General features: G+C 45.7%; 9 non-coding genes across 9 annotated transcripts; all 9 read right to left on the bottom strand.

The window, feature by feature from the left end:
* Window positions 1-521: 521 nt before the first annotated feature.
* TRNAG-UCC (transfer RNA glycine (anticodon UCC)) lies at window positions 522-593 on the bottom strand. The gene has a single exon. It is a non-coding gene; the product is annotated as a tRNA-Gly (tRNA).
* A 1,521-nt stretch (window positions 594-2,114) lies between these two features.
* Window positions 2,115-2,186, bottom strand: TRNAG-UCC (transfer RNA glycine (anticodon UCC)). The gene has a single exon. It is a non-coding gene; the product is annotated as a tRNA-Gly (tRNA).
* A 1,521-nt stretch (window positions 2,187-3,707) lies between these two features.
* On the bottom strand, window positions 3,708-3,779 carry TRNAG-UCC (transfer RNA glycine (anticodon UCC)). Its single transcript has one exon. It is a non-coding gene; the product is annotated as a tRNA-Gly (tRNA).
* Window positions 3,780-5,300: 1,521 nt separating this feature from the next.
* TRNAG-UCC (transfer RNA glycine (anticodon UCC)) lies at window positions 5,301-5,372 on the bottom strand. The gene has a single exon. It is a non-coding gene; the product is annotated as a tRNA-Gly (tRNA).
* A 1,510-nt stretch (window positions 5,373-6,882) lies between these two features.
* TRNAG-UCC (transfer RNA glycine (anticodon UCC)) lies at window positions 6,883-6,954 on the bottom strand. The gene has a single exon. It is a non-coding gene; the product is annotated as a tRNA-Gly (tRNA).
* Window positions 6,955-10,066: 3,112 nt separating this feature from the next.
* TRNAG-UCC (transfer RNA glycine (anticodon UCC)) lies at window positions 10,067-10,138 on the bottom strand. The gene has a single exon. It is a non-coding gene; the product is annotated as a tRNA-Gly (tRNA).
* A 1,521-nt stretch (window positions 10,139-11,659) lies between these two features.
* Window positions 11,660-11,731, bottom strand: TRNAG-UCC (transfer RNA glycine (anticodon UCC)). The gene has a single exon. It is a non-coding gene; the product is annotated as a tRNA-Gly (tRNA).
* A 1,521-nt stretch (window positions 11,732-13,252) lies between these two features.
* Window positions 13,253-13,324, bottom strand: TRNAG-UCC (transfer RNA glycine (anticodon UCC)). Its single transcript has one exon. It is a non-coding gene; the product is annotated as a tRNA-Gly (tRNA).
* A 1,521-nt stretch (window positions 13,325-14,845) lies between these two features.
* On the bottom strand, window positions 14,846-14,917 carry TRNAG-UCC (transfer RNA glycine (anticodon UCC)). The gene has a single exon. It is a non-coding gene; the product is annotated as a tRNA-Gly (tRNA).
* Between the last annotated feature and the right edge of the window lie 963 nt (window positions 14,918-15,880).

The raw sequence follows: 15,880 nt of genomic DNA, 5'->3' as shown, positions 1-15,880 counted from the left end.
ATCCAACCTTCCTGCTGCAGTGAGAGGCTCTTTCCGTGGAAATCTGCCACTTGGAGTCCTCTCAACTTGCCCTCTGATAAAACATTTTTCTGAGCCGCAGTTACATCCGATGGTTACAAGGTGGCGCTGCATTCAGGTGAGAACACAAGTATGCACAAAATCTTGGGGACTTTTGCCAGATTTATCGGTGGATCTTGCCTATTATTTTCAGAGGCTAGATATCGCCTAGAAATGCTTTTTAACATAGGGATGCTGGGGTTATAATTTCTGGTCGGGGCGCAGCCCTTTCATTGCCTGCCCCCAGCAAAATATTTATTATCAGCACATGTGAGTGGTGAGTGCTTTATGGAAAATAGCATATATTGGGACAATGAATGTAGCAGATGAGGCGATCGAGATGTCTACCTACGTGTTTGATTATTTTTTTATATAACGGCTGATTATTCTGTTTCTGATATTTCAGTTTTGTGACATGTTGCATTAAAATATATCCTGCTTGGAGAATATATAAATATTTGCACTGCGTTGGCCGGGAATCGAACCCGGGTCAACTGCTTGGAAGGCAGCTATGCTCACCACTATACCACCAACGCCCTCTGATGTGTGTCCTCTAGGTTCCAGATGTTACAACGCCGAGTGCAGTGGCAATCTTGCACCGGTTCCAATCGTGCATTTGGTGTGGATACCAACATGAAAAGCTGTAGAAATTGTCTTGCAGTGGGTAAAGAACTGGGGATTGAAACCAAGGATAAAGCTGTGCAGAAGAGAAGAAATGGAAAGCAGCAGTACAAATAGTGGAAATGAGCATATGGGCAGCATCGGAAGCAAAGCAGCGAAGAGAAAGGGAGTAAATTCCATGAAATGCATAGGAGATTGATAAAAGCAGAACAAAAAGGGAAGAATTAAATTCAAAGCATGCCCCGAAAAACGTGTGAAGGTCCCACCTGTCATTTATGCTTCTAATTGGGTATCTTTACTTTCAAAGTATAGGGTTGATCCTTTGACGATCACTCTCTTGATTTACAGCAGAGACAGATAGTTGAGAAGTCTTTTCTCACATAGCTAGCACAAGCCTGCGCTTTTCCTTGCTGGCAGGGTGGAAATGACAGATTAGTCCTAGGAAGAAAAATCAAGCAATATTAGCAGAGGATGGTTTCGATCCATTGACCTCTGGGTTATGGGCCAAGCACGCTTCCGCTGCGCCACTCTGCTCCCTTGTGAAAGTGCTCTCTTTATGCAGAGGAGGAGCTTTCAGCGGAGTGGCAAGGGATTGGTGGGGCTCTCTCCTCATTTGCCTAAGCACATCGCAAGGTATGCTGGGTACAGAAAATCTTCATCTTCCCCACTCACAGTCAGTCATAACTGAAAGTGCAGACCCTCTTAGGAATTAGCCGTTTCAGGCCTTTACCAAGACAGCAGCTCTCTGTCCCTGTCCTTTCTCTGTGATCCTAGCACTAGCATACTCAGGATTTGGCTTTACCTGGGAGCCAGAGATCTACCCGGTGAGGGCTTGCCCGGTGTGAGGCTTTTGAGCGTTTGGGAGCGTTCGGGACGTGAGAGGACGCTGGACAGGAAACTATGCCAATTTGAAGTATCCAACCTTCCTGCTGCAGCGAGAGGCTCTTTCCGTGGAAATCTGCCACTTGGAGTCATCTCAACTTGCCCTCTGATAAAACATTTTTCTGAGTCGCAGTTACATCCGATGGTTACAAGGTGGCGCTGCATTCAGGTGAGAGCACAAGTATGCACAAAATCTTGGGGACTTTTGCCAGATTTATCGGTGGATCTTGCCTATTATTTTCAGAGGCTAGATATCGCCTAGAAATGCTTTTTAAAATAGGGATGCTGGGGTTATAATGTCTGGTCGGGGCTCAGCCCTTTCATTGCCTGCCCCCAGCAAAATATTTATTATCAGCACATGTGAGTGGTGAGTGCTTTATGGAAAATAGCATATATTGGGACAATGAATGTAGCAGATGAGGCGATCGAGATGTCTACCTACGTGTTTGTTTATTTTTTTATATAACGGCTGATTATTCTGTTTCTGATATTTCAGTTTTGTGACATGTTGCATTAAAATATATCCTGCTTGGAGAATATATAAATATTTGCACTGCGTTGGCCGGGAATCGAACCCGGGTCAACTGCTTGGAAGGCAGCTATGCTCACCACTATACCACCAACACCCTCTGATGTGTGTCCTCTAGGTTCCAGATGTTACAACGCCGAGTGCAGTGGCAATCTTGCACCGGTTCCAATCGTGCATTTGGTGTGGATACCAACATGAAAAGCTGTAGAAATTGTCTTGCAGAGGGTAAAGAACTGGGGATTGAAACCAAGGATAAAGCTGTGCAGAAGAGAAGAAATGGAAAGCAGCAGTACAAATAGTGGAAATGAGCATATGGGCAGCATCGGAAGCAAAGCAGCGAAGAGAAAGGGAGTAAATTCCATGAAATGCATAGGAGATTGATAAAAGCAGAACAAAAAGGGAAGAATTAAATTCAAAGCATGCCCCGAAAAACGTGTGAAGGTCCCACCTGTCATTTATGCTTCTAATTGGGTATCTTTACTTTCAAAGTATAGGGTTGATCCTTTGACGATCACTCTCTTGATTTACAGCAGAGACAGATAGTTGAGAAGTCTTTTCTCACATAGCTAGCACAAGCCTGCGCTTTTCCTTGCTGGCAGGGTGGAAATGACAGATTAGTCCTAGGAAGAAAAATCAAGCAATATTAGCAGAGGATGGTTTCGATCCATCGACCTCTGGGTTATGGGCCCAGCACGCTTCCGCTGCGCCACTCTGCTCCCTTGTGAAAGTGCTCTCTTTATGCAGAGGAGGAGCTTTCAGCGGAGTGGCAAGGGATTGGTGGGGCTCTCTCCTCATTTGCCTAAGCACATCGCAAGGTATGCTGGGTACAGAAAATCTTCATCTTCCCCACTCACAGTCAGTCATAACTGAAAGTGCAGACCCTCTTAGGAATTAGCCGTTTCAGGCCTTTACCAAGACAGCAGCTCTCTGTCCCTGTCCTTTCTCTGTGATCCTAGCACTAGCATACTCAGGATTTGGCTTTACCTGGGAGCCAGAGATCTACCCGGTGAGGGCTTGCCCGGTGTGAGGCTTTTGAGCGTTTGGGAGCGTTCGGGACGTGAGAGGACGCTGGACAGGAAACTATGCCAATTTGAAGTATCCAACCTTCCTGCTGCAGTGAGAGGCTCTTTCCGTGGAAATCTGCCACTTGGAGTCCTCTCAACTTGCCCTCTGATAAAACATTTTTCTGAGCCGCAGTTACATCCGATGGTTACAAGGTGGCGCTGCATTCAGGTGAGAACACAAGTATGCACAAAATCTTGGGGACTTTTGCCAGATTTATCGGTGGATCTTGCCTATTATTTTCAGAGGCTAGATATCGCCTAGAAATGCTTTTTAACATAGGGATGCTGGGGTTATAATTTCTGGTCGGGGCGCAGCCCTTTCATTGCCTGCCCCCAGCAAAATATTTATTATCAGCACATGTGAGTGGTGAGTGCTTTATGGAAAATAGCATATATTGGGACAATGAATGTAGCAGATGAGGCGATCGAGATGTCTACCTACGTGTTTGATTATTTTTTTATATAACGGCTGATTATTCTGTTTCTGATATTTCAGTTTTGTGACATGTTGCATTAAAATATATCCTGCTTGGAGAATATATAAATATTTGCACTGCGTTGGCCGGGAATCGAACCCGGGTCAACTGCTTGGAAGGCAGCTATGCTCACCACTATACCACCAACGCCCTCTGATGTGTGTCCTCTAGGTTCCAGATGTTACAACGCCGAGTGCAGTGGCAATCTTGCACCGGTTCCAATCGTGCATTTGGTGTGGATACCAACATGAAAAGCTGTAGAAATTGTCTTGCAGTGGGTAAAGAACTGGGGATTGAAACCAAGGATAAAGCTGTGCAGAAGAGAAGAAATGGAAAGCAGCAGTACAAATAGTGGAAATGAGCATATGGGCAGCATCGGAAGCAAAGCAGCGAAGAGAAAGGGAGTAAATTCCATGAAATGCATAGGAGATTGATAAAAGCAGAACAAAAAGGGAAGAATTAAATTCAAAGCATGCCCCGAAAAACGTGTGAAGGTCCCACCTGTCATTTATGCTTCTAATTGGGTATCTTTACTTTCAAAGTATAGGGTTGATCCTTTGACGATCACTCTCTTGATTTACAGCAGAGACAGATAGTTGAGAAGTCTTTTCTCACATAGCTAGCACAAGCCTGCGCTTTTCCCTGCTGGCAGGGTGGAAATGACAGATTAGTCCTAGGAAGAAAAATCAAGCAATATTAGCAGAGGATGGTTTCAATCCATCGACCTCTGGGTTATGGGCCCAGCACGCTTCCGCTGCGCCACTCTGCTCCCTTGTGAAAGTGCTCTCTTTATGCAGAGGAGGAGCTTTCAGCGGAGTGGCAAGGGATTGGTGGGGCTCTCTCCTCATTTGCCTAAGCACATCGCAAGGTATGCTGGGTACAGAAAATCTTCATCTTCCCCACTCACAGTCAGTCATAACTGAAATTGCAGACCCTCTTAGGAATTAGCCGTTTCAGGCCTTTACCAAGACAGCAGCTCTCTGTCCCTGTCCTTTCTCTGTGATCCTAGCACTAGCATACTCAGGATTTGGCTTTACCTGGGAGCCAGAGATCTACCCGGTGAGGGCTTGCCCGGTGTGAGGCTTTTGAGCGTTTGGGAGCGTTCGGGACGTGAGAGGACGCTGGACAGGAAACTATGCCAATTTGAAGTATCCAACCTTCCTGCTGCAGCGAGAGGCTCTTTCCGTGGAAATCTGCCACTTGGAGTCATCTCAACTTGCCCTCTGATAAAACATTTTTCTGAGTCGCAGTTACATCCGATGGTTACAAGGTGGCGCTGCATTCAGGTGAGAGCACAAGTATGCACAAAATCTTGGGGACTTTTGCCAGATTTATCGGTGGATCTTGCCTATTATTTTCAGAGGCTAGATATCGCCTAGAAATGCTTTTTAAAATAGGGATGCTGGGGTTATAATGTCTGGTCGGGGCTCAGCCCTTTCATTGCCTGCCCCCAGCAAAATATTTATTATCAGCACATGTGAGTGGTGAGTGCTTTATGGAAAATAGCATATATTGGGACAATGAATGTAGCAGATGAGGCGATCGAGATGTCTACCTACGTGTTTGTTTATTTTTTTATATAACGGCTGATTATTCTGTTTCTGATATTTCAGTTTTGTGACATGTTGCATTAAAATATATCCTGCTTGGAGAATATATAAATATTTGCACTGCGTTGGCCGGGAATCGAACCCGGGTCAACTGCTTGGAAGGCAGCTATGCTCACCACTATACCACCAACGCCCTCTGATGTGTGTCCTCTAGGTTCCAGATGTTACAACGCCGAGTGCAGTGGCAATCTTGCACCGGTTCCAATCGTGCATTTGGTGTGGATACCAACATGAAAAGCTGTAGAAATTGTCTTGCAGAGGGTAAAGAACTGGGGATTGAAACCAAGGATAAAGCTGTGCAGAAGAGAAGAAATGGAAAGCAGCAGTACAAATAGTGGAAATGAGCATATGGGCAGCATCGGAAGCAAAGCAGCGAAGAGAAAGGGAGTAAATTCCATGAAATGCATAGGAGATTGATAAAAGCAGAACAAAAAGGGAAGAATTAAATTCAAAGCATGCCCCGAAAAACGTGTGAAGGTCCCACCTGTCATTTATGCTTCTAATTGGGTATCTTTACTTTCAAAGTATAGGGTTGATCCTTTGACGATCACTCTCTTGATTTACAGCAGAGACAGATAGTTGAGAAGTCTTTTCTCACATAGCTAGCACAAGCCTGCGCTTTTCCTTGCTGGCAGGGTGGAAATGACAGATTAGTCCTAGGAAGAAAAATCAAGCAATATTAGCAGAGGATGGTTTTGATCCATCGACCTCTGGGTTATGGGCCCAGCACGCTTCCGCTGCGCCACTCTGCTCCCTTGTGAAAGTGCTCTCTTTATGCAGAGGAGGAGCTTTCAGCGGAGTGGCAAGGGATTGGTGGGGCTCTCTCCTCATTTGCCTAAGCACATCGCAAGGTATGCTGGGTACAGAAAATCTTCATCTTCCCCACTCACAGTCAGTCATAACTGAAAGTGCAGACCCTCTTAGGAATTAGCCGTTTCAGGCCTTTACCAAGACAGCAGCTCTCTGTCCCTGTCCTTTCTCTGTGATCCTAGCACTAGCATACTCAGGATTTGGCTTTACCTGGGAGCCAGAGATCTACCCGGTGAGGGCGAGGCTTTTGAGCGTTTGGGAGCGTTCGGGACGTGAGAGGACGCTGGACAGGAAACTATGCCAATTTGAAGTATCCAACCTTCCTGCTGCAGTGAGAGGCTCTTTCCGTGGAAATCTGCCACTTGGAGTCCTCTCAACTTGCCCTCTGATAAAACATTTTTCTGAGCCGCAGTTACATCCGATGGTTACAAGGTGGCGCTGCATTCAGGTGAGAACACAAGTATGCACAAAATCTTGGGGACTTTTGCCAGATTTATCGGTGGATCTTGCCTATCATTTTCAGAGGCTAGATATCGCCTAGAAATGCTTTTTAACATAGGGATGCTGGGGTTATAATTTCTGGTCGGGGCGCAGCCCTTTCATTGCCTGCCCCCAGCAAAATATTTATTATCAGCACATGTGAGTGGTGAGTGCTTTATGGAAAATAGCATATATTGGGACAATGAATGTAGCAGATGAGGCGATCGAGATGTCTACCTACGTGTTTGATTATTTTTTTATATAACGGCTGATTATTCTGTTTCTGATATTGCAGTTTTGTGACATGTTGCATTAAAATATATCCTGCTTGGAGAATATATAAATATTTGCACTGCGTTGGCCGGGAATCGAACCCGGGTCAACTGCTTGGAAGGCAGCTATGCTCACCACTATACCACCAACGCCCTCTGATGTGTGTCCTCTAGGTTCCAGATGTTACAACGCCGAGTGCAGTGGCAATCTTGCACCGGTTCCAATCGTGCATTTGGTGTGGATACCAACATGAAAAGCTGTAGAAATTGTCTTGCAGTGGGTAAAGAACTGGGGATTGAAACCAAGGATAAAGCTGTGCAGAAGAGAAGAAATGGAAAGCAGCAGTACAAATAGTGGAAATGAGCATATGGGCAGCATCGGAAGCAAAGCAGCGAAGAGAAAGGGAGTAAATTCCATGAAATGCATAGGAGATTGATAAAAGCAGAACAAAAAGGGAAGAATTAAATTCAAAGCATGCCCCGAAAAACGTGTGAAGGTCCCACCTGTCATTTATGCTTCTAATTGGGTATCTTTACTTTCAAAGTATAGGGTTGATCCTTTGACGATCACTCTCTTGATTTACAGCAGAGACAGATAGTTGAGAAGTCTTTTCTCACATAGCTAGCACAAGCCTGCGCTTTTCCTTGCTGGCAGGGTGGAAATGACAGATTAGTCCTAGGAAGAAAAATCAAGCAATATTAGTAGAGGATGGTTTCGATCCATCGACCTCTGGGTTATGGGCCCAGCACGCTTCCGCTGCGCCACTCTGCTCCCTTGTGAAAGTGCTCTCTTTATGCAGAGGAGGAGCTTTCAGCGGAGTGGCAAGGGATTGGTGGGGCTCTCTCCTCATTTGCCTAAGCACATCGCAAGGTATGCTGGGTACAGAAAATCTTCATCTTCCCCACTCACAGTCAGTCATAACTGAAAGTGCAGACCCTCTTAGGAATTAGCCGTTTCAGGCCTTTACCAAGACAGCAGCTCTCTGTCCCTGTCCTTTCTCTGTGATCCTAGCACTAGCATACTCAGGATTTGGCTTTACCTGGGAGCCAGAGATCTACCCGGTGAGGGGAGGCTTTTGAGCGTTTGGGAGCGTTTGGGAGCGTTCGGGACGTGAGAGGACGCTGGACAGGAAACTATGCCAATTTGAAGTATCCAACCTTCCTGCTGCAGTGAGAGGCTCTTTCCGTGGAAATCTGCCACTTGGAGTCCTCTCAACTTGCCCTCTGATAAAACATTTTTCTGAGCCGCAGTTACATCCGATGGTTACAAGGTGGCGCTGCATTCAGGTGAGAACACAAGTATGCACAAAATCTTGGGGACTTTTGCCAGATTTATCGGTGGATCTTGCCTATTATTTTCAGAGGCTAGATATCGCCTAGAAATGCTTTTTAACATAGGGATGCTGGGGTTATAATTTCTGGTCGGGGCGCAGCCCTTTCATTGCCTGCCCCCAGCAAAATATTTATTATCAGCACATGTGAGTGGTGAGTGCTTTATGGAAAATAGCATATATTGGGACAATGAATGTAGCAGATGAGGCGATCGAGATGTCTACCTACGTGTTTGATTATTTTTTTATATAACGGCTGATTATTCTGTTTCTGATATTTCAGTTTTGTGACATGTTGCATTAAAATATATCCTGCTTGGAGAATATATAAATATTTGCACTGCGTTGGCCGGGAATCGAACCCCGGTCAACTGCTTGGAAGGCAGCTATGCTCACCACTATACCACCAACGCCCTCTGATGTGTGTCCTCTAGGTTCCAGATGTTACAACGCCGAGTGCAGTGGCAATCTTGCACCGGTTCCAATCGTGCATTTGGTGTGGATACCAACATGAAAAGCTGTAGAAATTGTCTTGCAGTGGGTAAAGAACTGGGGATTGAAACCAAGGATAAAGCTGTGCAGAAGAGAAGAAATGGAAAGCAGCAGTACAAATAGTGGAAATGAGCATATGGGCAGCATCGGAAGCAAAGCAGCGAAGAGAAAGGGAGTAAATTCCATGAAATGCATAGGAGATTGATAAAAGCAGAACAAAAAGGGAAGAATTAAATTCAAAGCATGCCCCGAAAAACGTGTGAAGGTCCCACCTGTCATTTATGCTTCTAATTGGGTATCTTTACTTTCAAAGTATAGGGTTGATCCTTTGACGATCACTCTCTTGATTTACAGCAGAGACAGATAGTTGAGAAGTCTTTTCTCACATAGCTAGCACAAGCCTGCGCTTTTCCTTGCTGGCAGGGTGGAAATGACAGATTAGTCCTAGGAAGAAAAATCAAGCAATATTAGCAGAGGATGGTTTCGATCCATTGACCTCTGGGTTATGGGCCAAGCACGCTTCCGCTGCGCCACTCTGCTCCCTTGTGAAAGTGCTCTCTTTATGCAGAGGAGGAGCTTTCAGCGGAGTGGCAAGGGATTGGTGGGGCTCTCTCCTCATTTGCCTAAGCACATCGCAAGGTATGCTGGGTACAGAAAATCTTCATCTTCCCCACTCACAGTCAGTCATAACTGAAAGTGCAGACCCTCTTAGGAATTAGCTGTTTCAGGCCTTTACCAAGACAGCAGCTCTCTGTCCCTGTCCTTTCTCTGTGATCCTAGCACTAGCATACTCAGGATTTGGCTTTACCTGGGAGCCAGAGATCTACCCGGTGAGGGCTTGCCCGGTGTGAGGCTTTTGAGCGTTTGGGAGCGTTCGGGACGTGAGAGGACGCTGGACAGGAAACTATGCCAATTTGAAGTATCCAACCTTCCTGCTGCAGCGAGAGGCTCTTTCCGTGGAAATCTGCCACTTGGAGTCATCTCAACTTGCCCTCTGATAAAACATTTTTCTGAGTCGCAGTTACATCCGATGGTTACAAGGTGGCGCTGCATTCAGGTGAGAGCACAAGTATGCACAAAATCTTGGGGACTTTTGCCAGATTTATCGGTGGATCTTGCCTATTATTTTCAGAGGCTAGATATCGCCTAGAAATGCTTTTTAAAATAGGGATGCTGGGGTTATAATGTCTGGTCGGGGCTCAGCCCTTTCATTGCCTGCCCCCAGCAAAATATTTATTATCAGCACATGTGAGTGGTGAGTGCTTTATGGAAAATAGCATATATTGGGACAATGAATGTAGCAGATGAGGCGATCGAGATGTCTACCTACGTGTTTGTTTATTTTTTTATATAACGGCTGATTATTCTGTTTCTGATATTTCAGTTTTGTGACATGTTGCATTAAAATATATCCTGCTTGGAGAATATATAAATATTTGCACTGCGTTGGCCGGGAATCGAACCCGGGTCAACTGCTTGGAAGGCAGCTATGCTCACCACTATACCACCAACACCCTCTGATGTGTGTCCTCTAGGTTCCAGATGTTACAACGCCGAGTGCAGTGGCAATCTTGCACCGGTTCCAATCGTGCATTTGGTGTGGATACCAACATGAAAAGCTGTAGAAATTGTCTTGCAGAGGGTAAAGAACTGGGGATTGAAACCAAGGATAAAGCTGTGCAGAAGAGAAGAAATGGAAAGCAGCAGTACAAATAGTGGAAATGAGCATATGGGCAGCATCGGAAGCAAAGCAGCGAAGAGAAAGGGAGTAAATTCCATGAAATGCATAGGAGATTGATAAAAGCAGAACAAAAAGGGAAGAATTAAATTCAAAGCATGCCCCGAAAAACGTGTGAAGGTCCCACCTGTCATTTATGCTTCTAATTGGGTATCTTTACTTTCAAAGTATAGGGTTGATCCTTTGACGATCACTCTCTTGATTTACAGCAGAGACAGATAGTTGAGAAGTCTTTTCTCACATAGCTAGCACAAGCCTGCGCTTTTCCTTGCTGGCAGGGTGGAAATGACAGATTAGTCCTAGGAAGAAAAATCAAGCAATATTAGCAGAGGATGGTTTCGATCCATCGACCTCTGGGTTATGGGCCCAGCACGCTTCCGCTGCGCCACTCTGCTCCCTTGTGAAAGTGCTCTCTTTATGCAGAGGAGGAGCTTTCAGCGGAGTGGCAAGGGATTGGTGGGGCTCTCTCCTCATTTGCCTAAGCACATCGCAAGGTATGCTGGGTACAGAAAATCTTCATCTTCCCCACTCACAGTCAGTCATAACTGAAAGTGCAGACCCTCTTAGGAATTAGCCGTTTCAGGCCTTTACCAAGACAGCAGCTCTCTGTCCCTGTCCTTTCTCTGTGATCCTAGCACTAGCATACTCAGGATTTGGCTTTACCTGGGAGCCAGAGATCTACCCGGTGAGGGCTTGCCCGGTGTGAGGCTTTTGAGCGTTTGGGAGCGTTCGGGACGTGAGAGGACGCTGGACAGGAAACTATGCCAATTTGAAGTATCCAACCTTCCTGCTGCAGCGAGAGGCTCTTTCCGTGGAAATCTGCCACTTGGAGTCATCTCAACTTGCCCTCTGATAAAACATTTTTCTGAGTCGCAGTTACATCCGATGGTTACAAGGTGGCGCTGCATTCAGGTGAGAGCACAAGTATGCACAAAATCTTGGGGACTTTTGCCAGATTTATCGGTGGATCTTGCCTATTATTTTCAGAGGCTAGATATCGCCTAGAAATGCTTTTTAAAATAGGGATGCTGGGGTTATAATGTCTGGTCGGGGCTCAGCCCTTTCATTGCCTGCCCCCAGCAAAATATTTATTATCAGCACATGTGAGTGGTGAGTGCTTTATGGAAAATAGCATATATTGGGACAATGAATGTAGCAGATGAGGCGATCGAGTTGTCTACCTACGTGTTTGTTTATTTTTTTATATAACGGCTGATTATTCTGTTTCTGATATTTCAGTTTTGTGACATGTTGCATTAAAATATATCCTGCTTGGAGAATATATAAATATTTGCACTGCGTTGGCCGGGAATCGAACCCGGGTCAACTGCTTGGAAGGCAGCTATGCTCACCACTATACCACCAACACCCTCTGATGTGTGTCCTCTAGGTTCCAGATGTTACAACGCCGAGTGCAGTGGCAATCTTGCACCGGTTCCAATCGTGCATTTGGTGTGGATACCAACATGAAAAGCTGTAGAAATTGTCTTGCAGAGGGTAAAGAACTGGGGATTGAAACCAAGGATAAAGCTGTGCAGAAGAGAAGAAATGGAAAGCAGCAGTACAAATAGTGGAAATGAGCATATGGGCAGCATCGGAAGCAAAGCAGCGAAGAGAAAGGGAGTAAATTCCATGAAATGCATAGGAGATTGATAAAAGCAGAACAAAAAGGGAAGAATTAAATTCAAAGCATGCCCCGAAAAACGTGTGAAGGTCCCACCTGTCATTTATGCTTCTAATTGGGTATCTTTACTTTCAAAGTATAGGGTTGATCCTTTGACGATCACTCTCTTGATTTACAGCAGAGACAGATAGTTGAGAAGTCTTTTCTCACATAGCTAGCACAAGCCTGCGCTTTTCCTTGCTGGCAGGGTGGAAATGACAGATTAGTCCTAGGAAGAAAAATCAAGCAATATTAGCAGAGGATGGTTTCGATCCATCGACCTCTGGGTTATGGGCCCAGCACGCTTCCGCTGCGCCACTCTGCTCCCTTGTGAAAGTGCTCTCTTTATGCAGAGGAGGAGCTTTCAGCGGAGTGGCAAGGGATTGGTGGGGCTCTCTCCTCATTTGCCTAAGCACATCGCAAGGTATGCTGGGTACAGAAAATCTTCATCTTCCCCACTCACAGTCAGTCATAACTGAAAGTGCAGACCCTCTTAGGAATTAGCCGTTTCAGGCCTTTACCAAGACAGCAGCTCTCTGTCCCTGTCCTTTCTCTGTGATCCTAGCACTAGCATACTCAGGATTTGGCTTTACCTGGGAGCCAGAGATCTACCCGGTGAGGGCTTGCCCGGTGTGAGGCTTTTGAGCGTTTGGGAGCGTTCGGGACGTGAGAGGACGCTGGACAGGAAACTATGCCAATTTGAAGTATCCAACCTTCCTGCTGCAGCGAGAGGCTCTTTCCGTGGAAATCTGCCACTTGGAGTCATCTCAACTTGCCCTCTGATAAAACATTTTTCTGAGTCGCAGTTACATCCGATGGTTACAAGGTGGCGCTGCATTCAGGTGAGAGCACAAGTATGCACAAAATCTTGGGGACTTTTGCCAGATTTATCGGTGGATCTTGCCTATTAATTTCAGAGGCTAGATATCGCCTAGAAATGCTTTTTAAAATAGGGATGCTGGGGTTATAATGTCTGGTCGGGGCTCAGCCCTTTCATTGCCTGCCCCCAGCAAAATATTTATTATCAGCACATGTGAGTGGTGAGTGCTTTATGGAAAATAGCATATATTGGGACAATGAATGTAGCAGATGAGGCGATCGAGATGTCTACCTACGTGTTTGTTTATTTTTTTATATAACGGCTGATTATTCTGTTTCTGATATTTCAGTTTTGTGACATGTTGCATTAAAATATATCCTGCTTGGAGAATATATAAATATTTGCACTGCGTTGGCCGGGAATCGAACCCGGGTCAACTGCTTGGAAGGCAGCTATGCTCACCACTATACCACCAACACCCTCTGATGTGTGTCCTCTAGGTTCCAGATGTTACAACGCCGAGTGCAGTGGCAATCTTGCACCGGTTCCAATCGTGCATTTGGTGTGGATACCAACATGAAAAGCTGTAGAAATTGTCTTGCAGAGGGTAAAGAACTGGGGATTGAAACCAAGGATAAAGCTGTGCAGAAGAGAAGAAATGGAAAGCAGCAGTACAAATAGTGGAAATGAGCATATGGGCAGCATCGGAAGCAAAGCAGCGAAGAGAAAGGGAGTAAATTCCATGAAATGCATAGGAGATTGATAAAAGCAGAACAAAAAGGGAAGAATTAAATTCAAAGCATGCCCCGAAAAACGTGTGAAGGTCCCACCTGTCATTTATGCTTCTAATTGGGTATCTTTACTTTCAAAGTATAGGGTTGATCCTTTGACGATCACTCTCTTGATTTACAGCAGAGACAGATAGTTGAGAAGTCTTTTCTCACATAGCTAGCACAAGCCTGCGCTTTTCCTTGCTGGCAGGGTGGAAATGACAGATTAGTCCTAGGAAGAAAAATCAAGCAATATTAGCAGAGGATGGTTTCGATCCATCGACCTCTGGGTTATGGGCCCAGCACGCTTCCGCTGCGCCACTCTGCTCCCTTGTGAAAGTGCTCTCTTTATGCAGAGGAGGAGCTTTCAGCGGAGTGGCAAGGGATTGGTGGGGCTCTCTCCTCATTTGCCTAAGCACATCGCAAGGTATGCTGGGTACAGAAAATCTTCATCTTCCCCACTCACAGTCAGTCATAACTGAAAGTGCAGACCCTCTTAGGAATTAGCCGTTTCAGGCCTTTACCAAGACAGCAGCTCTCTGTCCCTGTCCTTTCTCTGTGATCCTAGCACTAGCATACTCAGGATTTGGCTTTACCTGGGAGCCAGAGATCTACCCGGTGAGGGCTTGCCCGGTGTGAGGCTTTTGAGCGTTTGGGAGCGTTCGGGACGTGAGAGGACGCTGGACAGGAAACTATGCCAATTTGAAGTATCCAACCTTCCTGCTGCAGTGAGAGGCTCTTTCCGTGGAAATCTGCCACTTGGAGTCCTCTCAACTTGCCCTCTGATAAAACATTTTTCTGAGCCGCAGTTACATCCGATGGTTACAAGGTGGCGCTGCATTCAGGTGAGAACACAAGTATGCACAAAATCTTGGGGACTTTTGCCAGATTTATCGGTTGATCTTGCCTATTATTTTCAGAGGCTAGATATCGCCTAGAAATGCTTTTTAACATAGGGATGCTGGGGTTATAATTTCTGGTCGGGGCGCAGCCCTTTCATTGCCTGCCCCCAGCAAAATATTTATTATCAGCACATGTGAGTGGTGAGTGCTTTATGGAAAATAGCATATATTGGGACAATGAATGTAGCAGATGAGGCGATCGAGATGTCTACCTACGTGTTTGATTATTTTTTTATATAACGGCTGATTATTCTGTTTCTGATATTTCAGTTTTGTGACATGTTGCATTAAAATATATCCTGCTTGGAGAATATATAAATATTTGCACTGCGTTGGCCGGGAATCGAACCCGGGTCAACTGCTTGGAAGGCAGCTATGCTCACCACTATACCACCAACGCCCTCTGATGTGTGTCCTCTAGGTTCCAGATGTTACAACGCCGAGTGCAGTGGCAATCTTGCACCGGTTCCAATCGTGCATTTGGTGTGGATACCAACATGAAAAGCTGTAGAAATTGTCTTGCAGAGGGTAAAGAACTGGGGATTGAAACCAAGGATAAAGCTGTGCAGAAGAGAAGAAATGGAAAGCAGCAGTACAAATAGTGGAAATGAGCATATGGGCAGCATCGGAAGCAAAGCAGCGAAGAGAAAGGGAGTAAATTCCATGAAATGCATAGGAGATTGATAAAAGCAGAACAAAAAGGGAAGAATTAAATTCAAAGCATGCCCCGAAAAACGTGTGAAGGTCCCACCTGTCATTTATGCTTCTAATTGGGTATCTTTACTTTCAAAGTATAGGGTTGATCCTTTGACGATCACTCTCTTGATTTACAGCAGAGACAGATAGTTGAGAAGTCTTTTCTCACATAGCTAGCACAAGCCTGCGCTTTTCCTTGCTGGCAGGGTGGAAATGACAGATTAGTCCTAGGAAGAAAAATCAAGCAATATTAGCAGAGGATGGTTTCGATCCATCGACCTCTGGGTTATGGGCCCAGCACGCTTCCGCTGCGCCACTCTGCTCCCTTGTGAAAGTGCTCTCTTTATGCAGAGGAGGAGCTTTCAGCGGAGTGGCAAGGGATTGGTGGGGCTCTCTCCTCATTTGCCTAAGCACATCGCAAGGTATGCTGGGTACAGAAAATCTTCATCTTCCCCACTCACAGTCAGTCATAACTGAAAGTGCAGACCCTCTTAGGAATTAGCCGTTTCAGGCCTTTACCAAGACAGCAGCTCTCTGTCCCTGTCCTTTCTCTGTGATCCTAGCACTAGCATACTCAGGATTTGGCTTTACCTGGGAGCCAGAGATCTACCCGGTGAGGGCGAGGCTTTTGAGCGTTTGGGAGCGTTCGGGACGTGAGAGGACGCTG

Source organism: Triturus cristatus, chromosome 11 (genome assembly GCF_964204655.1).
Source record: "Triturus cristatus chromosome 11, aTriCri1.1, whole genome shotgun sequence".
Lineage (NCBI taxonomy): Eukaryota > Metazoa > Chordata > Amphibia > Caudata > Salamandridae > Triturus > Triturus cristatus.
This window is presented reverse-complemented; position numbering and strand designations above follow the sequence as displayed.